This window comes from Pinus tabuliformis, chromosome 2_2 (genome assembly GCF_031772625.1).
Source record: "Pinus tabuliformis cultivar Carrire ecotype Pingquan chromosome 2_2, CPIR1, whole genome shotgun sequence".
In the NCBI taxonomy this organism is placed as follows: Eukaryota; Viridiplantae; Streptophyta; class Pinopsida; order Pinales; family Pinaceae; genus Pinus; species Pinus tabuliformis.
This window is the reverse complement of record NC_142300.1, coordinates 285,780,692-285,802,725: the sequence shown is the minus strand read 5'-3', so window position 1 is coordinate 285,802,725 and position 22,034 is coordinate 285,780,692. Positions and strand designations below refer to the sequence as shown.

Genomic DNA, 22,034 nt, shown 5'->3' with positions numbered 1-22,034 from the left:
CTTAACAATTTGTCCATAACATAAATAAATTCATAACTTCATAAATACTTATCGGAATCGGATGATCTTTAGATCAATCCTACACCTCTCAATGAGAAAGATCCAATAAAAATATCAGCTGCCATAAATAATATGAACCACATGGAGTTTGGCCCTAGATGCCAATTTTAACATGGTTACTATGGGCCCTAGATGAGCCCCCTCCATCGTTAAGGAACCCATGATTGTCCCAACCCCTGAAGGGCAATAAACCGCCCCACCTTAAGGGGATATCCACTGCTATATACTACACATCATGCTTTCATCCCCAGGAGCCCCTAGTATTTATGAAAAAAAATCAACCAAAGGAAAAAGGCATATGAAAAAGAGTGGAAAAACAAAAATCGAGGTAACTCATGTACCACAATTTGCTCCCTCCTACACTCATATACCCAAGTGTGGGCTTCCCTCATTATAACTACCCTTGTACCATGATGTAATGTCCCCATTTTTATTTTCCTCCATAGTACAACTAGGGTGGATTTCCAGGGCACGTGATGGCCAATTGAGTGGAGCAGGTTTATGTCATTAGCGATTCTGAGGGAGTTTCGAGGAGTTTTTATGGGGTCTAATGGCATTCACTAGGCATACTCATCATCATGAGCAGTTTCCCCACATCTTGTTTCAGGTTCCATGACTTTCGATAATTCTCTTAAAACGAGGTTATTATTGGCATAACTTAATTAATTATGCTCAAGTTGGCATTCCGAGGAGATTAATTGATGGAACACCTCAGTATAATATCTCGTTGGAACCGAAACGAGAAGATCTACAGGATGGGATTCTGAGAAGTGACGTCCAATGGCTGAAGAGAGTATGGTGGGGCGATATACCATTTTCCTTGGTTAAAAATGACTTTAATTAATCATTTAATTAAAGAAGAATAATTAATTGGAGAAATTGGGCCAAAGGTGACTTAAGTGAAATAAAATTAAATTAAAAGGTCACTTAAGATAAAGTCAATGGAGGAGCTTCTAGAATAATAATAAAATAAGATGCTTCTAGAGTCTTGGAGATCTATCCATCAGATCTATAAAAGAGGAGGAGGAGGTCATTTGGTGACATGTAATATTCCTAATTAACCATGGCTAATTGGAATATTCGATTTTGCTCAATTTTGCCTTCTATAGTTATTTATAAATAAAAAGGTGAGGAAAGGGGGACATAACTCACTTTATGAATAAAGTCACTTCCTAGTAGCACAATGTTGTAACTTAAAAGGGGAGCCAAGGGGGCCCAAGGACCACGTAGAGAAGGGGCCCACGTAGACATTTGAAGGGACTGCGCAGATGGAGAAGGAACACGTGGCAAGAGAGAGGCTACGTTGGAGGAGGTGGGCCTTAGGGTTTTGAGAGAGGCCAGTGCTATAAAGGAGAGAGGAGCCTCCTCATTTTGATCATTCGATTATGTTGCATTTGAGCTAGTCACTTCGACTTAGAGCACGCTAGATGTTTAGCCTGTCTGCAGCACTGTTTAGTGCATCGAGTGTCTCCGTCCGGAGATCTCACCCTTAGCCCCGGGGGACTTCGAGTGCCTACTCGGGCAAGGTAGTTTCAGCAGTATTTTGCAGGAGGAGCGATTTCTGGAGTTGAGGAGGAGCTGAGCATTTTGATGACTGCGCAGTCTTGAGAGGGGAGGACACAGTTACTTTTGATAGGAGTTCCGGATTGGGGTTTTGTGGAGGATTTGAGCTTGGAGATTGGGCAAGGGATAAGCCCTTGCATATTGGAGGATTTTGGCAGAGTTTCGGGTAAAGTTTTGGAGGATTCTCTTCAGGAGCAGCGCAGAGCCTTGAGAGATTGCATAGATCCCCAAGGGGGAGATTTTCGGGGGTCAGCTATTTTAGAAAAACTTTCTGAGCTTTTCTGGGTTTATTGAGCAGAGGCTGATTCCAGAGTTTCAGCATTTTCTGAGGAGGGGAACAGCCCCAAATCCTCATTTGATTCCAGCAGTAGCAGCAGCACAGCAGTTGTACGGCAGCTTGGACGCAGTTCAGTTTCGGTTGACACTGGGGCAACCCACAACTTCATCGATGCACAGATGGTTGAGCAGAGAGGTATACAGACAGAGAGCTTCGATGGCTTTTCAGTTTTGGTCCCAGGAGATCAGACCATGGTGTGTGCTCGTTATGTTCCAGAGTTATCAGTGACGATGGGCACCTACACACTGACTGACCACTTTTTCGTGGTCGATATTCCAGACACCAACATGATACTGGGTGTTTAGTGGCTTAACACTCTAGGGAAGGTCACGACAGATTGGAAGGCCCTAGAGATGGAGTGGGATGATGAGAAGACAGGGAGGCATGACAAAATACGGGGACAGCACACATATCCGCCTCAGACTATTTCGGCTCATCGGATGGAGGCAGTCTTCCAGAAGGGAGACGTAGAGTGGGCAGTGGAGCTGCGTGCATCAGAGGCAGGGACTACAAGGCAAACGGTGCACCTAGAGATACAGTCCATCCTTGACCAGTATGCCACAGTGTTTGGGGAGATTCCGCCGAGACAGCCACCAGACTGGGGGTTTGAGCACACCATTGAGCTTGAGCAGGGCATACAGGCAGTGATTACTACCCCCTATAAGCATCCCAAGGCCTATCGGGATGAGATTGAGTGGGCCATTCAAGAGTTGCTGGCTCTTGGGCACATTCGGCCGAGCACGAGTCCTTTTGCTTCTTCCGTGGTGTTGGTGAAGAAGAAGGACGACACATTAAGGATGTGCATTAATTACAGGGCCTTGAACAAGAAGACCCTAAAGAACAGGTACCCCATACCCAGGATCGATGAGTTGATGGATGAGTTGAGAGGAGCACGGTTCTTCTCAAAGATTGATTTGAGATCTAGGTACCATTAGATTTGCGTGAGGGAGCAGGACATTTCCAAGACTGCCTTCAGGTGTCACTATGGGCACTTTGAGTTTTTGGTGATGCCCTTCGGGCTAACCAACGCCCCAGCTACATTCCAGTCCTGCATGAATCACATCTTCCATAGTCACTTAAGGAAGTTTGTACTGGTGTTCTTTGATGATATTCTCATTTACAGCAGGACTTGGGAGGAGCATCTCCAACGCATTGAGAAAGTGTTGCGCATTCTGGAGGAGCAGCTGTTCTATGCCAAGCTCTCCAAGTGTGAGTTTGGGTTGACGGAGATGTTGTACTTGGGACACATCATAGCGGTGGACGGAGTGAGGGTCCACGAGGAGAAGATCAGGGAGATCAGAGATTGGCTGGAGCCAAGGAACGTGACAGAACTTCGGGGGTTCATTGGTATTTGTATTTACTACCGGAAGTTCGTCAAGAGTTTCTCACAGCTTGCTGCACCCCTGACAGATCTGACGAGGAAGGGGGCATTCAGTTGGTCGGACAACACAACGAGCCTTTGACAGGTTCAAGGAGGTTATGAGCAGCTGCCCAGTACTTGTATTGCCGAATTTTTTGCAGCCATTTGTTTTGGATTGTGATGCGTCGGGAGAGGGGATCGGCGCAGTGTTGATGCAGGGAGGTCACCCTATAGCCTTTGAGAGCCGGAAGCTCCTTCCGCACGAGAGGTTGTATACTATATACGACAAAGAGATGTTGGCCATTATGCATGCATTGGCCAAATTCCGGCAGTATTTAGTGGGTAACAGGTTCAGGGTGAGGACTGATCACAACAGCCTCAGGTTCTTTCTGGAGCAGAAACAACTACAGGAGAGGCAACAGAAGTGGATCAGTAAGATCCAAGCATATGACTTTGACATTGAGTATGTCAAGGGTAAGAACAACGTGGTAGCTGATGCCCTTTCATGTAGACCAGCCACGTTGTCTCTTATGAGCTTGGACACAGACTGGAGGGCTCGACTCTTAGTAGAGTACTCCAAGGATAGATTTGCGTGTGAGGTTCTGGATGGGCAGGTGGCGGATGACAGGTACACGGTAATTGATGAAATCATCTACTATAGGGACCGGATCTTCCTAACTGAGGGATCTCAGCTCAAGAAGAAGATACTTCAGGCATCACATGATTCACCATTGGCCAACCATCAGGGGTTTACCAAAACCTACAGGGCCATTAGAGAGAGGTTCTCATGGAAGGGCCTCAAGGAGGACGTACTCCAGCATATCCGGGAGTGCGATATTTTCCAGAGGAACAAGGGAGAGATGAGCCATCCCGCAGGATTATTGCAGCCTCTTCCCATTCCGGAGGGGAAATGGGAGAGTATTTCGATGGACTTCATCACAGGGTTGCCCATGGTGCAAGGCAAGGATTGTATCTTTGTCGTCATTGATCGACTGACAAAGTATGCACATTTTTTTGCCATAACCGCCCACTACACAGCAGCGCAGGTGACCGAGCTGTTCTTCAAAGAGGTCTTCAGGCTACATGATCTTCCTAAGACCATCATCAGTGACAGGGACAGCCGTTTCATGGGCGGGTTTTGGTAAGAGCTTTTCTGGTTGGTGGGGACGGAGTTGACACCGAGTACCAGTTATCACCCACAGGCGGACGGGCAAACGGAGATAGTTAACAAGTGGCTGGAGGGCTACTTGCGTAACTATGTCAGTGGGCAGCAGCGAGCATGGCTGGAGTGGCTGCATCTGGGGGAGTACTACTACAACACTACACATCACATGTCCATTGGTATGTCACCATTCTATGCTTTGTATGGATATCATCCTTTATCTTTCGCTGACGTGATGTTTGGTGCTAGCAAGGCTCCGAGAGCCAAGATTTGGATCCAAAAGAGTCAAGATATCCTCCGAGCTCTCAAGGATAATATGGCTACAGCGCAGAACCAGTAGAAGTTGTATGCTAACAGGGGTCAAGTGGAGAGACAATTTGAGGTAGGGGACTTGGTCTACGTACGATTACAACCATACTGACAGTCGTCACTGAAGCAGAAGGGAGCTGACAAGCTCAAACCCCGCTTTTATGGGCCATACAGGGTGATACGGAGGATTGGACAGCTCGCGTATGAATTGGAGCTGCCCCAAGGCAGCAAGATTCTAAATGGTTTTCATGTATCATGCCTAAAGAAGGCATTGGGGCAGCAAGTGACAATGACAGATGAGCTACCACCCACGGATGATGAGGGGCATTTGGTGTTGCAGCCAGAGGCTATTATTGATACTAGGGAGAGGCAACTATGGAGCAAGACGGTCCGGGAATTCTTAGTGAGGTGGAAGAATTTACCAGATGAGGATGCCACTTGGGAGAGTGAGAACATTTTGCAGCATCCATCACTTCAGTTGCTTGAGGACAAGCAACATTTTGCCGAGGGAGACTGTAATATTCCTAATTAGCCATGGCTAATTGGAATATTTGGTTTTGCTCAATTTTGCCTTCTATAGTTATTTAAAAATAAAAAGGTGACGAAAGGGGGACATAACTCACTTTATGAATAAAGTCACTTCTTAGTAGCACAACGTTGTAACTTAAAAGGGGAGCCAAGGGGGCCCAAGGACCACGTAGAGAAGGGGCCCATGTAGACATTTGGAGGGACTGCGCAGATGGAGAAGGAACATGTGGCAAGAGAGAGGCTACATTGGAGGAGGTGGGCCTTAGGGTTTTGAGAGAAGCCAACACTATAAAGGAGAGAGGAGCCTCCTCATTTTGATCATTCGATTATGTTGCATTTGAGCTAGTCACTTCGACTTAGAGCACGCTGGTTGTTTAGCCTGTCTGCAGCACTGTTTAGTGCATCGAGTGTCTCCGTTCGGAGATCTCACCCTTAGCCCCGGGAGATTTCGAGTGCCTGCTCAAGCAAGGTAGTTTCAGCAGTATTTTGCAGGAGGAGCGATTTCTGGAGTTGAGGAGGAGCTGAGCATTTTGATGACTGCACAGTCTTGAGAGGGGAGGGCGCAGTTACTTTTGGTAGGAGTTCCGGATTGGGGTTTTGTGGAGGATTTGAGCTAGGAGATTGAGCAAGGGATCAGCCCTTGCATATTGGAGGATTTTAGCAGAGTTTCGCGTAAATTTTTGGAGGATTCTCTTCAGGGGTAGCACAGAGCTTTGAGGGATTGCGTAGATCCCCAAGGGGGTGATTTTCGGGGGTCAGCTATTTTAGAAAAGCTTTCTGGGCTTTTCTAGGTTTATTGAGCAGAGGCTGGTTCCAGAGTTTCAGCATTTTCTGGGGAGGGGAACAGCCCCAAATTCTCATTTGATTCCAGCAGTAGCAGCAGCACAGCAGTTCTCCGGCAGCTTGGACGCAGTTCAAAGAAAGGCCATTTCCTTACCATTCTGAGTGTATTTCTTCACTTGCCTTGTGCAAGTCGAGGTGCTACCTGTTTGATCACCTCTTGTATTCTTTCCATTACTCAGTATAATAAAATGGCTTCGCATTTCTCTCTACATTTCTCAAGTATCTGCTTATATTCCATGTATACATTATTGTATGTTGCACTACTATTATTTTTGTTTTATCTCTTTGAGCACCCCGGCTACTATACGGCTTGTATTTGAAGGATATCTCTGATAAGGGATATTACATGACATCTTGGATTTGTTTATTATTTTTGTGGAGAGGTTTAAGAACTCGGTTCTCTACTTCAACAGTAGCCCCAAGACGGAAACTGTCGAGTGATTCAGTGAGAGTGGGTGAGCACCCATCTCTTCCCTTGGTGGATCCATTTGGGGTTCACAGGTTGCAGCATATTGATTGGTCAATCAGGTTTGGAGGCCCAGTGCAATATTGGAGAAAATTTCTTTAGCGGTCATACTCTCAGCCATTTCCAGCTTTCTATTTACTCTTTATTTTTAATAAAATAAGGCTAAGGATTCAGCATGTATTTCTTGTCTATTTTAAGTTGCAATTTATATTTCATGGTTTTGTTGTTAATTTCATGGTGAAAATTTGTGCAAATTGTTTATGGTATTGACGGCTTAAATCTATGAAGTATTTATGAGTTAGAATTTGAAGAAAAAAAATTATGCGAAGTGTTGTTCCAAATTTATTTCATTTGAGACATTACAATGGTATCAGAGCATTGGTCTTGGCTCAGCCTGTGGGTTTTTAGTTCCCAATTGCAGTTATTGTTGAAGGGTTTTGCGAGGGAAGTCAAACACCTTGTGCCTGCAGCAAAATGAGAGTTTATTAAAAAAGGGCTCGACAAATTTTCTCATTGACTATGCGGAAAAAAATTTGAGAACTTGTTGCACGCATGATAATAATTCGACAAATTGTCTCTGTTGATTTGGGGTAGCATTGAATGTGCTCTAGCCACGAAAAATTGGTGGAGAGGTTAAGGCACATGAGATCTCCAATACCGAGAAAGGATTTGGACAGATTCTAAACAGTTTGGGAGATATTAAAATAATTAATATTTTTTATGGAGTCCCTAAGTCTAAACTTAGGCAAAATAAAATATTAATGTGAATTAAGATAAAACTGTGTTAGAATGGTTCAGAAGTCATGGATCAAGCCAGATCTAATCTTAGCCATTGATTAAGAACTTAATCTCGGTCGTTGATTTTTCAACGAGAAAAGTATAAGAGGAGGCTTGAGGGTCACTTGGAGAATACACCAAGTTGATCGAGATTGCGATTTTCTGGGGTTGGGTTTGTTGAGGAAGTCGAAAGAGTAATCAAAGTTGCAGCTAAGGGGCAGTTAATACAGAAGCAGAGAGGCAGAGAGGGTACCGGAAGAATCAGCGCAGAAGTCGAGAGAGAGGGACGCAGAGCCAACCAAAGGCCACACAGAGCCAGCTAGGGCCCACGCAAAGGCAACCAGGAGTTGCGCAGTGCCTCAGAAAGCCAGTGTGGATGACGCAGAGGCTCTAGAGGATGATGTAGTGCCTCCAAAGGTTGACGCGGGGGTTATTGGGCTGACACTAGGCCAGCTAATGCTGGCGCAGTCCCCAGAAGCAAACACTAGGGTTATCGTGGGGCAGATTGGAGTTGGGAGTTGTCGGAGTGTTTATCCGAGGTTTCAGCCGAAACATCTATCTCCGACTAAGAGGTACTACTGCCGAGATTATTCTTTGTTGGATGAGCCGGCACCCAGATTGTATTCTGAAACTGCTTAATAATTAAAACCCTCAAATAGTTGCACCAGTTTTCCCGCATTGGGTTTTTCTAGGGACATTAGTCCAAAAACAACGATGTCACTTGTGTGCTTGTTTGTGTTTCCTTCAGTTGATGATCTGTCATGTGTTGAGCATGCACTTGTATTTATTTCCAGTATTGACATGGTAAATAACTTGTTAATTAACAAAACAAGTAGGTAGGAATAAATCAGAAAGTACATGAAGGGTTTCTAATGGGTTACACTTAGAAATTCCAACATGGTATCAGAGCGTGGTTGCAGATCACAGGAGAACTGAGGACATTAGCCGAGCAGAGCAGCAGCAGCAGAAAACAATTGTCCCAAGTGACAGGAATTGTTCCTAGCAGAGTAACAGCAAAGAAGGGGTGACGCAGTGCATGCATCATCACGATTGAGCCAAGAAGAGGCAGCGCAGAGGCTGAGGGAGGCAAAGGCAAGCTCACGCAGAGCCCCGCAAAGACCAGGAGGGTTGACGTAGTTGGCTGAGGAGGCTGATTTGCCGGTACCGGGATTGCGCAGAGCCTAGGAGCTCTAACCTTCACAGTTTGTTGGGGTTTAGGAGGCTGTGGGTAAGTTGCAAAGTGGAGCTGGTGGGGTACTGTAGTCAGAACAGTACCTAATAGGATAAGGCCAAGGAGGAGGGAGTTGCTACTGCGGGTTTCTAGCCAAGAAATCTGGATCAGTGGTGCAGCGGCACTAAGGATGGGAGTGGGGGCTTCTCAACATTGGCAGAAGGGTTTCCAGATGGGAAATCGAGGCTCAGAGGGAGTCATACCGAGAAATTCCAGAAGGGAAGTAGAGGAGCAGCAAGATGACAGTGAAGGGGGTAAGAGACCAAGACAGACTGGATGGAGCCTCAAACTTTGTAGTCTGGAAGGCCAGAATCCTATCCGTTGTAGACAGGAATCATGTCAAGCACTTCGCCTTGAGGACGATAGTTATCCCAGTGGACCCAGCTAATAACGACAAGTACGAGGAGGCAATGGCGAGGGCCAAGAGCATCATCCTTGACGAGGTCAAGGACCATGTAGTACCACATATTTCCGAAAAGGAAACGGCAAATGAGATGTGGGAGGCCCTAAAGAAATTGTACCAGCATATTTCTGTACAAAGAAGGATGTTACTAGAAAATCAATTGCGATCATACCAAATGCAGAAGGGAGAACAGATCGACCCCTTCCTCAGTCGATTGAAGGAGATCGGGATCACCTGACTTCCATAGGGGCCACGCCAGATCAAGAATTGATGGTGAGAACAACCCTGAACCAGTCTCAGAAGACTGGGAGGTGTTTGTCTAGAGTATACTGGGCAAGGTGACCCTTCCAGATTGGAAGGAAATGTGGGCTACTCTTCGCCAAGAAGAGATCAAAAGGCTGAGCAAGGCGGGAAGCAGTGGCAATGGGATCAGAATTATGAAGGAGGAGGTGGATGCTGCCCTAGCATCTGAGGGAAAGCAGGAGAAACGGAAGAAGAAGGAGCTCTCCAAGGTCAAATGCTTCCACTGAGGGGATCTGGGTCATTATGCAACCCAGTGTCCAAGGAAGAAGAGCAAGGGAGAGGCCTCCGAGACCAAGGCTACGCCAGTAAGGGAAATGAAGGAAGTGGAGACAGACCTTGACTATGCCATGAGTGCACACACGCCACTTGAGCGGAAGTGGGGAGACATCAAGCTATAGTCAGGCGGACTACAAGCGATGAGGGCAAGATCTTCGAGGTACCTAGCCTCTTGGATTAGACCTTGCTACGGGAGCCCCGAAGAGTAGCAGTAATGGCGATGTCAGTAGAGATGGATGCAGATGTAGCGACAGAGGGAGCTATAGTGCAAGATTCCCAGGACAGCGCGAGGCTAGCAGGCTGCAACAGTGTGAGAGGCACGAGAGTGTTGCACCAGTGCAAGATGGCATAGAGAGGTGTGCAACGGTGCGAGATGCATGGAGTTGTTCAGCAACACAGAGGTCAGAGAGAGAGCACTTGTCAGTAATAGAGGGAGCTTCAACATCGGGTGTGTTTCTAGCCTGACGGAGATGTCAAAGTTGGGAGAATAGTTATTTACTTCTCAGTAACTGAGTTGCAGTGCAGCAGTTAGCAGTGGCAGTGCTATGGGCAACACGATGCAGCATGATGAGAGGGGTTGCAGTGCAGATGCAACAGTGGCAGTGGCAGGGCCATGGGCAGCAGCACAGATGCAGAGGGAGTTGCAGTACCCATGCAGCAATGGCAGTGGCAGGGCCATGGGTAGCAGTACAGGATGTAGTAGTGCAGAGGATGTTGGGTAGTAGGCCTAGCATCAGCACAGGGACCGATGTCGGATGATCAGAGTGATGCTCGGTGAGGAGTATTACTAGAGCACAGTCCTCACTAAGAGGGAGTGTGGATTTGGGGTAGTATCGAATGTGCTCTAGCCACGAAAATTGGTAGAAAGGCTAAGGCACATGAGATCTCCAATACCCAGAAAGGATTTGGACAGATTCTAAACAGTGTGGGAGATATTAAAATAATTAATATTTTTAATGGAGTCCCTAAGTCTAATCTTAGGGAAAATAAAATATTAATGTGAATTAATATAAAACTATGTTAGAATGGTCCAAAAGTCATGGATCAAGCTAGATCTAATCTTAGTCATTGATTAGGGACTTAATCTCAGTCGTTGATTTGTCAACGAGAAAAGTATAAGAAGAGGCTTGAGGGTCACTTGGAGAATACACCAAGTTGATCAAAATTTCGATTTTCTAGGGTTGGGTTTGCTGAGGAAATCAAAAGAGTGATCAGAGTTTCAGCTGAGGGGCAGTGAATACAAAAGCAGAGAGGCAGAGAGGATATCGGAAGAATCAATGCAGAAGCCAGGAGAGAGGGACACAGAGCCAGCCAAAGGCCACACAGAGCTAGCTAGGGCCCACGTAGAGGCAGCCAACAGCTGCGCAGTGCCTCGGAGAGCCAGCGTGGGTGACGCAAAGGCTCTAGAGGCTGACGCAATGCCTCCAGAAGTTGACGCAGGGGTTATTGGGCTAACGCTGGGCCAGGAAGGGCTGATGCAATCCCTAGAGGCAAACGTTGGGGTTTTCGTGTGGCAAAATGGAGTTGGGAGCTGTCGGAGTGTTTATCCGAGGTTTCAGCCGAAACATCTGTCTCCGACTAAGAGGTACTACTGTCGAGATTATTCTTTGTTGGGTGAGCCAGTTTTGGCACCCAAATTGTATTCTAAAACTGCTTAATAATTAAAACCCTCAAATAGTTGCACCGGTTTTCCCGCATTGAGTTTTTCCAGGGACATTAGTCCAAAAACAATGGTGTCACTTGTGTGCTTGTTTGTGTTTCCTTCAGTTGATGATCTGTAATGTGTTGAGCATGCACTTGTATTTATTTCTAGTATTTACATGGTAAATAACTTGTTGATTAATAGAACAAGTAGGTAGGAATAAATCAGAAAGTACATGAAGTGTTTATAACAAGTTAGACTTAGAAATTCCAACAGTCTCAATGTCACAAGTGAGCGTCAGCGTCGCATGATCTATGTTAATTTGGGCCATTATAATTTTAAGAGAGTCCACATTTTTGAGCCATGAAATATGATATGGGGCCATCGAAATTTTAGGGTAGTGAGAAATATTTTTGTTTTGGAGGGGGCCACCTAAAATCTTCAAGAAGCCAAGGAATAGAGAAACTTGTATCTGCAAATGAAGTGATAATTGTAAAGACGCGTGGGCATTCAAAGTGTTTCTATGGAGGGTGTATGATGAAGCCGTGAAACAAGAACAAAATTGCCTACAGTCGCCTTGGAGGTCAGTCGATTCACCGTGAAGCTGCCAACCATTGTTGTTCTGAAGAAGCCAAGTTCATTGACGTCACGCCACATTCTTTGCTAGGCCAACTAATTAAAAAGGGAGGCCAAATTTGTTGATCAAGCATATCGTCGAGCCAAGAAGCCACAGTTTTCCTCCTATCAAAGACTTTCGATCTAAGTTGCAGGAAACGCTGGGCAGGGGGCCGTTTCCGTACGGAAACGAAACGGAAACGGGTTTCCCCGTACCGTACGGCGGGGAAACGAGTTTCCGTCCGTACGGGCGCGTTTCCCGAGATGGAAACGCGCCCGTACGGACGGAAACTCGTTTCCCCACCGTACGGGCCCCGTTTCCTTTAAAAAAACACTTGTTTTTTAAAAAAAAAAATTCTAATTACTTTAGGGTTTAGTTTAGGGTTTCTAATCACTTCTAGAAAGCGTTTCTAAAGGGTTTCTAATCACTTCACAGAAAGCAGAGGATCTTGTTTATGTGCACTCCAACCTTCGCCTTGCATCTCGTAGGGGTCCAGAATACAACAGTGGTCCTTCTAAAGAATGGGATGTGGATGCAGAAAATCCTGATTTGGATCTCTCTCTTGCTGCCCTGAATATTGAGGAGGATTCTGGAAGTGGAATTGGTGCATCATCTTCTTCAGCACCACCATCCACTGTTGAGCATTCTGCTGCTTCTATTTTTGATGAGGATTGTTATGATGAGGATTAGTCTTTGACTCTTTTGTGACTTGTCTCTATAGTTCTTGAGACTTGCAGCCTTATAGTCTTTATTGTACTTGCAGCCTCATATACTAATATAAATAAAGGCTGATTTTGGATTTTCCAGTTCCTATATTTTTATTTTCATTATGTGATGAGTCATGAGTAAATGTGATCATTGTGATGTAAATTTAATCTTAATGTTAAAATGTTTAAGTAAATGTATCATTAATGCTTTATGATTGCAGTCTTGCACATATATATATTAATAATTTTTAAATGTTTTTAATATATATATATATATATATATATATATATATTATTATATATATTCGCGTTTCCCCGTTTCCAAAATTCGGGGAGGTCGCGTTTCGTTTCGCTTCCGCGTTTCGTGTCGCTTCCCCGTTTCCCCGTTTCGTGCAACTTAGCTTTCGATGCCATCAAAGATTTTCAAGGAGCTGAATTATTGACTATTAAAGGGGTTTAGACTCTTATTAAGTCAACATATTTAGACAGTCGAGTGAAGCCCAACTCTCGACATGCATTGATACGCCCGCCGCTTGATCACAGAGTGTGAAATTAGATTGGGGTCGTGCGAGCATTGGTGAAGGAGCCGCAATGGGTGGTCATTACTACGAAGGACGAATTCATGACAAGATTCTAGACAAGTGTCTGAATCCCTTGTCTTGCAGTTGAACGAACTACTTCATTTCTGGGTTAAGTTATTGTCAAATGGGGACACGTAATTCAGCTATTCGGATGCCATTCTAAAAGCCAAGGGCGAAAATCATTAATCTTGCTAAAGACCAAGCCCAGGTCAAAGGTTAAGTCACTGTTGGAGAGAGAGCACGATTTCTCCTCATTATCTGGTCGAATCTCTTGAGGTAGAGAGTGAGTTGATGAGCAATTTAAGCAGACAAGTTTACACTCCCTGTGGCACAATTCTCTCTTTCTCAATGAGCCGAGATACTCTCTTTTAGTTGTTGGGAAAGCAGCCACATTAGGGACGAATTTCCTGTGGAACTAAGACATCAAATCTTTCATCTCTGCTATTGTTTGTTGGGGACGAGTTGTGGTCATTCTGGAATATGATTATCCCTGTTTGGAAGTGACTGAGTGTTGTACGTGAGGTTATAGTGGATTATATTCACTGGAATTTGCTGTTGTGAACATTCATGGAGGTTGCTGATGGTAATTTGTCACTGTTATATGCTAATGGGCCTTCACAATTAGTGCTCCATCCACTGCGTGTGTTCTGCAGACAACTATTGGACACCAAGTTCTTCTCAAGAATTCTGCGGACTTTATTCTTACTCAAATGCTCATGCAATTGTTGTTGATATATATGAATGCATTCTGGGTTTTGCAATATTGAAGTGATAGTGAACCAAAGGGAGCTGCTCTGAGTTATTTTTTTCATTCTGACATCTTCATATACCAACCATTTATAAATTCCTGAGCATTATAAGAACCTGCCTGTGACCATTGTGTTTACCCTTTTCTGAGTTAGTTACAGAGGTGTGTATGCCAAACCATTAGATAAAAAGTGCCACTGTAAAACTTAATTTAAACCCAGAAATTTGTTGAACCGAATATAGGGAACATTGTTTGGCTGTCATTAATGTCCCTGTGCTCATATAAACCGCCATTGGGTTATGTATAACTGTATGACCTTGCTGCTAAATTGTGAGACAATCGAAGGCAAATTTACACCCCACAGCAGTCAGCTATCGAACTGCTTGAATCCTCACATAAACCCAAACTAAAAACTCAGAAATTTCACCATATCAGAAAATGTATATGAGCATACTGTCATAGGAGATTTCCAGGCAAAATGATGAGAGGATAGAGTTTTGCAGCAGCAGTTTGTTATTGTATTGAGTCTACTGGTAAAATTAAGTAGGGTCATTAAACTTGTGTCTTGTATGGTCAAGGGCAGAGTATAGTTGTTGAGTTACGTGCCGCCAACAATTGGTAATTATTGTATCTTTGTATGAATCACACTTATCATCATTCTTCAACTAAAACATGGATAAAACCTTCATAAACTCCCTTAATAACCCAACAGCAACAAACAACAGACCCTTCTCAAAAGGGGTCTATGCCATTCTTCAGAAAGAACAACCCAAGGATGTGTATAAGGGGCAAGAAATAGCGCACAAAATATTTGCTCTTGGGGCAGATTTGAAGCACATGAGGGTCGCATGGAAAAGTCTTTTCAAACTTGATGAACTAGATGACCTCCTTTCCAAAGTCAGCCAGTTAGAGGGGAAGAAGTTGATGTGGGCTTTGAAACTAGCTATGCTTGCTCTCATACAACCCAAATTCTTGGAGGAACCTTGTGAAGGGGTCAGACTTCCAGTTGCATCTTGTCTCAGTAATATCATGAGATTAACTGCCCCTATAGCTCCCTACAATGATGATGTTATGAGGAGAGTCTTCAAGATGATGGCAGACACCTTACAAGACTTGGATAACTCCATGGGTCCTACATTAGAGAAGAAACTTCAGGTTCTGAAAATTATGGCCATGATTAGGACATGAAATCATGTTAGATCTAGAGTGTGATGGTTTGATCCTGCAAATGTTCCAATGCTTCTTCAACATTAAGAAACATCATCCTGACACAGTCATAGCACATGTGCAGTCCATCTTGTCATCATGTATGAGAGCTCGTGATGTCGTTTGCCGGGAGTTGCAGTCTCGATTGTTGTCCATTTGGAGGAGAGAACAGTTGGTCTCACCTGTTGCTTATGAACTAGCCAACAGTTAGGTTGAGCAGAACATTGGGTTGTTCAGGAGACAGTTGACCAAGGAGGAGCTGCTCAGGTTTGGGGGATCATGCAGCAAGAATGAGATGAGGAGGAAGGGACTTTGCTTTGCCTGCAAGGGACCTTGGGGACCTAACCACTCATGCTTGAATGACTTTGAGGAGATGACAGAGGTAGAGCAGGAGGAGATTCCTTTTGACTTTTAGGGTGAGGACTCTTCTTTGGATGAGTCCATAGGTTCATAGGAGGATGAGGAGCATGAGTCATGTAGATTCATTGACAGCAGGCCAGATTCATATGATGAGCAATCTGTGGACCCTAGGAGAGACATTCAGGATGATGAGTCACCAGTGATGATTCAGCATGAGCAGCATATGGTGGAGCATGAGTCAGCTGAGGAGGAGGATGCGCACAGTATGCATGATGAAACCTTTGGGGAGAGCCAATTGGAGGTTCATATTGAGCCTGCGGTGGAGGAGGATGGACAGCCACCCTTGGGGGTAGCCATTGATGAGTAGCAGACAAATGTACAGACAACTGGCAGGGCGACAATATTTGCTGACATTTGTCCTCGGGAAATGTTGGAGTATGTCAGGACAGTTTGTCAGGAGATTGGTGGACTAGAGGAGCGTGGAGTTTCCTATCAGGCGAGGAGATGGCAGTGCATCAATCTTTGGGTCTACCCATTGATGAGGTGCAAACAAATGTAAACAGATGTCATGGCAGCCAGCCAAGCTGCAGCATTTTCAGGCAACAGCCCTATCCAGGAGTACATAGACAGTTTGCCCACTTTTTCCCATTAGAGGGAGAGAGGCAGGATTTCTTGGACATGTTTTGATTGACTGGGTAGAGAATCAGGAGTTGAGCCTGGACCAGTATTAGCATAGCAGACGTATCCCTTGCACGGGTGTCCATACATTAGATTGGCAAGAGATCATGAGTTGGTATCCTTTTGATGGAGTATCAACCTTAGTTCAAGGCACAGTACAGTAGGGGCACTTAGATGAGGAGGTTACGATATGTTCTAGTGAGCAGTGGGATGTGGACTGACAGTTCACCAGTGTTTTTGTAGCATTAGCCCTGCATCAACAGAGTGGGGATGACCTTGGTTTATGCCCGAGGTTGGATTGGAGAGAGGTGATGAGCCGGTATTCACTTGATGGAGCAACAGTTATAGCTAGAGATAGAGCATAGTCTGAGCCAAGGGACGTGGGCGATGATTGGCCATGGTGGTATTGGGGTCCCGGAGGATTTGTTGATGACGGGTTCAATCAGAGATTGGTCTAGGATTCGGGCATTAAGGGGTCTATCCATGGTAGGTTGACACAGGAGCAAAGCATCACCCAATGGTTCGTATGGGATCCGAGCATTGGGACTCGGTTGCATTGGGCCACTAGATTGGTCCACAGATTTGGATTGCTCGAGGGCAAGCAATCTTGGGGCAAGAGGACTGTAATGTCCCCATTTATATTTTCCTCCATAGTATAGCTAAGGTGGATTTCCAAGGCAGGTGATGGCTAGGTCAGTGGAGCGGGTTTATGTCATCATGGGCTCTGATGGAGTTTTGAGGAGTTTTTATGGAGTCTGATGGCATTCGCTTGGCATATTCATCATCATGAGCAGTTTCTCACATCTTGTTTCAGGTTCCATGACTTTCTGATAATTCTTATAAAACGGAGTTATTATTGGCATAACTTAATTAATTATGCTCGAGGTGGCATTCCGTGGCGATTAATTGATGGAACACCTCAATATAATAGCTCGTTGGAACCAGAACGAGAATATCTACAGGATGGGATGCTGAGAAGTGACTTTCAGTGGTCGAAGAGAGTATGGTGGGCAATATACCATTTTCCTTAGTTAAAAATGACTTTAATTAGTCATTTAATTAAAGAAAAACAATTAATTGGAGAAATTGGGCCAAAAGTGACTTAAGTGAAATAAAATAAAATTAAAAGGTAACTTAAGATAAAGTCAATGCAGGAGCTTCTAAATTAATAATAAAATAATAAAATAAGATGCTTCTATAGGCTTGGAGATCTATCCATCAGATCTACAAAAGAGGAGGTCATTTGGGGACATCTTAGATTTGTGTATTGTTTTTGTGGAGAGTTTTGAGAACTCGGTTCTCTACTTCAGCAATTACCCCAGGATGGAAACCCTCGGGTGATTTAGTGAGAGCGGGCGAGCACCCATCTCTTCCCTTGGTAGATCCATTCAAGGTTCACAAGTTGCAGTGTATTGATTAGTCGGTCAGCTTTGGAGACCTAGTGCAATATTGGAGCAGATTTACTTGGTGGCCATACTCTCAACCATTTCAAGCGTTCTATGTACTCTTTATTTTTAATAAAATAAGGCTGAGGATTCTGCATATATTTCTTGTCTATAAGTTGCAATTTATACTTCGTGGTTTTGTTGTTAATTTCATGGTGAAAATTTGTGCAAATTGTTTATAGTATTCACGACTTAAATCTCTGAAGTATTTGAGTTAGTATTTGAAGAAAAAAATCATGTAAGTGTTGTTCCAAATTTATTTCATTTGGGACATTACACATGACATGTGGTCTAGATGATTCCCCTGATCCCCACTCCATTCCATTACTATATCATTTGCCACCTGCCACTTGAGGGATGTACCATGGACATGTCATCCCCTTTAAAGGTTGAAACCACCTAACAAGGTCCTTGATTAACCCCTCATTGAGCTTGGAGACACTTGTACATGCCAAAACCCACTATGGAAGGGCATGCCACTATGAAGTGCCCCATTGGTTCCATGACTTGTAAGTTATTTTACTTGATTATTCTAATGATTTTTTGTATTAGAGGGCAAGGGGACACATTGGATCTTATGCAAGATTGGAGGTGGGTCTCCATTTGCTGCTTGGTATCCCTATATAGGGTCCTAGCTCTCCAGAGGGGCACATGGGCACTTGCAGGGTGAGCATTGAGAACCATGGGCCTCCACCATAGTAAAAATTACTTCCTGTGTCCCCAACAATTCTCGTTGATTGCTCGTGTTCCACCTTTTGGATGAGGATGATGAACCTAGTTCACTATGCCTAGCAAGCTCCACACTTGCACCATACACTTGGCAGATGTTCCAGGTTCCCAAGGATGTCTCCCGCTACAAAGGGAGGGCTTACATCATCATCCAAGCCCTTACGAATGGTCTACAAGCATTTTCGATCCACTTGGAGACCCATGAGGATGTCCTTGTTGTGAAAAATCCTAAATCTAACAATCTCACGAATCTTACTGCAACCAACTGAATCTACTTCACCTAGATTGTAAATAACATTACAAGTTTATTTCAAATTTCTTCTTGAAACATTGAAGTAAATTACTAAAGCAGCCTACACCTAATTAATTATGATTCTGAAACATAGAAACTTAGCAAGGAAAGTAGAAACACATAGGACACCGTTATTTTTAGACAATAGTCCCCGAAAAACCCAATTCGAGAAAACGGTGTATCATCTCTAAGGGTTTTATTATTATGTAGGAGAAAATCTAAGTACAATTCTAGAATGCTCAACTAGCAATCTGATACAGAGAGAATACTGAACAAAACACTGGTGAAATGATCTCACCCTGTCACTGGGAGAATCAGTGACTGGTCTTGCTGAACTGGAGGCTCTGCATCACCCTCTGCGTGGCTTCTGCGCAGAACTGCATCACTCTCGACAGTTTTTGCATCACCCCTCTTGGGTATTACATTGCCCCTCTTCTGAATCCTTTACTGGCTAAGAAAATCGAACTTCTGCCTCCCAAACTCACACCCCGGCTTCCGGCAACTTAAACTCGACTTCCCTCAACAGGAAACTCGACTTCGCCTCAAGGACTACGTTGTCTCTGCATCAGCACTGCATGGGCTAGCACCAACCTTCCTTTGGACGTCTTTATGTCCTCCCTCTGCCTCGTACTCTCTGGAAATTCCTTCTTCCGGATTCTCACTACTCCTCTGCGATAAGAAATCTCCTCAATCAATTTTTCCTCCTAAGAACTTCTCACTTCAGAAAATCGATTTTCTTGATCTCTCAATGTATTTTCCAAATGACGCTCAAGCCCCTTCTTATATCTTCCTGTTGGGCAACCAACGGCCTAAATTAAATCATAATCAAAGGCTCATATCATTTTGGCTTGATCCGTGTCTTTTTCTAGAAGTTTCACCCATGATTAGATTAATACCCATTAATATTTTAATTTTCCTAAGTTTAGACTTAGGAACCCCATTAAAAATATAATTATTTTAATAAAATCACTTCTGGGTGGAATTTCCCAAAACGCTTTATGGGTTCTTTGGAATACATGTGCCCAAGCCTCCCTGCAAAACTTGAGGCTTAAATCACAACTGATGCTACCCCAAATCAACACTTGTGCCCCCACATCCACTTGGGAGCACCACAAGTTCTTGCTTGGAAAACATTGGGCCAACCCTTTGTCCGCTATCTTGGGAGTCCAAATTGACATCATTGCACCCTTTGGACTTCATTAGGCCTCCTCCAAGGCACAAGGACCCATTTTATTGATCATTCGACTCTCTTGAGAGGCTTATCTTTATGTATTGAGCTATTTGGTGGGCTTGTCACCAAAAGTATTGTTATTATGCACATTATTTTTTTAGGGGCTTAATTAGGCCAATTTAGCTAAATCGAATTCATTAGAGAGTGTATAAATAGAAGTGAGATGATTCATTGTGATCATCACTTGGATTTGGGTCTTAGTAGCTTCTTGAGAATTTCGCATTCCCTTTTGGAGGAGGATTTTGGATGTTATGGATGAATTTTGATATTTGAATATCTCTCTCTTGTCTTGGAGCTTCATTATTGTCATAATTTGGTGATTGGATATACCCTTTTACACATGCAAGTAATATTTTCACGTTTATTCTTGTTATTTGATTTAATACATGAACGTTGTTGGGATTTTCACTATACTAGATCTGAAATTTACTGCTTTTCTTATGCAAAATTGTGGAACTTTAATCTTTTGTAGTGTTGAATCATCTCATGTATCATGTGCGAAAGGGTGAATGTTCCTAGAGATTGTTTCTATTGAACACGTCTTGATGAGTCATCAATTATTGCAAATTGAAATATAAATTCTTCTGGCAGATGCTCTCATGCCCTAATTGCCATGCGAAATTGTCTAGAAGGCTCCTTGATTGGGCATAGTTCCTCTAAATCATAAATTTCATCTTGACTCCATCTTCCCCAAAGGATAAGGCACTGATCTTTCCATAGGTGATCATTTTTAAAGAGAATTTCTCTCACCTTCCCCTATTTTTCTAGGCCTAGCCTCCATAGGTCACCCAGGGCATCACTTTTCTCACAATTTAGCCATCAAAAGAATTTGATCTCTTGCCCACAACTGTGTTGGTGTATCTTCTAGAGGCCCTCCAAATTTCACGAAATTCTAACGATTGTATCTTGAGATATTTCAAGCCCTAGCTCGAAGATCGATTCTTGCCCTTGGTTTCCCATTGGCTAGTGACCTCATTGGGATCATAGCATTAAATCATCAAAAGAAGATTCTTTCTTTGATCCTCTTCCCTTCCCTAATTAGGTCAAGTACATACTTGGTTGACCAACTCCATACCCTTGACCTAATTTTGGGTCCACTTGGCCCTTTGTGGTCCCGCAACCTTTTGACTCCAATTCCACAAAGATCACTTAGAAGCCAAGCATTCATAGGGCCTTTTGAGTCTAGGGACTTCCTTGATAAGATATATTCTCAAACCCTAACCTCAAAGACCCTCTTAGCCCTTCCTAGAGAGCCTATCACCTTGCTTCTAAAGCAAGCAACCCATCTCATTGAGTCTCTCTTGTGAATAGGCCTAGGAATCACCTCCTTATCTTATCATTGACCATATATATCGTGATTCCATCATACTAGGTCTCCTCCCATCCGTGAAAGTCTGTAAAGAGCAGGGAGCCTTAGTTGAGGTGACAGTGAACTATTGCTCCATCATTGCCCTTGACCTAGTAGTTGCTCTATAGGATCCCCTCCTAAGACCCCTGCTAGTTTGAGCGGTAACAATCCCAAAGATGGAGAGGAAAGAAAGGTAAGCAAACCCAATTTGGGACCAAGGCCAAACTTTCCTCCATTGGATCAAAATCCATAGGCCATTTATTGAGATAGAATCCACTTACCCCCTAAAACTAGGGTGTCCTCTAACAATAATATTCAAATCCTCCACAGAATCAAAAAGGGATGTGTCAAAAACTCTTCCTGCATAAAAAGTCTGAACTATACTTTTTGGAGCCCAATTTTTCATGACAAAAGTTCTAGAATTTCTGAGACAGTCATAACCCCATGAATTTACCAACTAAAGCATACTGGGAGAAAATAACTTCTTTGTCCTGACAATACTTGGTTGAAACTTCTATTTCAGGCACATCTTCCCAGTGATTTACACAACACATATTTTAGGGCTTGTTTTCTGCTTTGATTACTCTTTCTTGAGAAAGACTTTGCCAAGGTTTTGACACAGGTACAACTATCTGGATTTGTAGAAGCTCAGGCCTGTTTGTAAAGATCGAGGAAAGCTGGAGCTCCCCTCCTGTGCAATCATTTACCTTTACTAGAAACAGGACAGGGTGGACAACCACTCCACATAGGAGAAATTTCAGAATTTTGTTGCTGCACCCAACATGCTTAGTGGGTGCTTGGAATGTGTCAGGTTGGTGTCATACTGTTAACAA

The 22,034-nt window shown here is 43.8% G+C and overlaps 1 protein-coding gene across 4 annotated transcripts in view; it reads right to left on the bottom strand.

Annotated features, from left to right (window-relative positions):
• Positions 1-22,034, bottom strand: part of LOC149192446 (protein SAWADEE HOMEODOMAIN HOMOLOG 2-like) — a 254,874-nt gene that overhangs the window by 66,533 nt on the left and 166,307 nt on the right. The window lies entirely within an intron of this gene.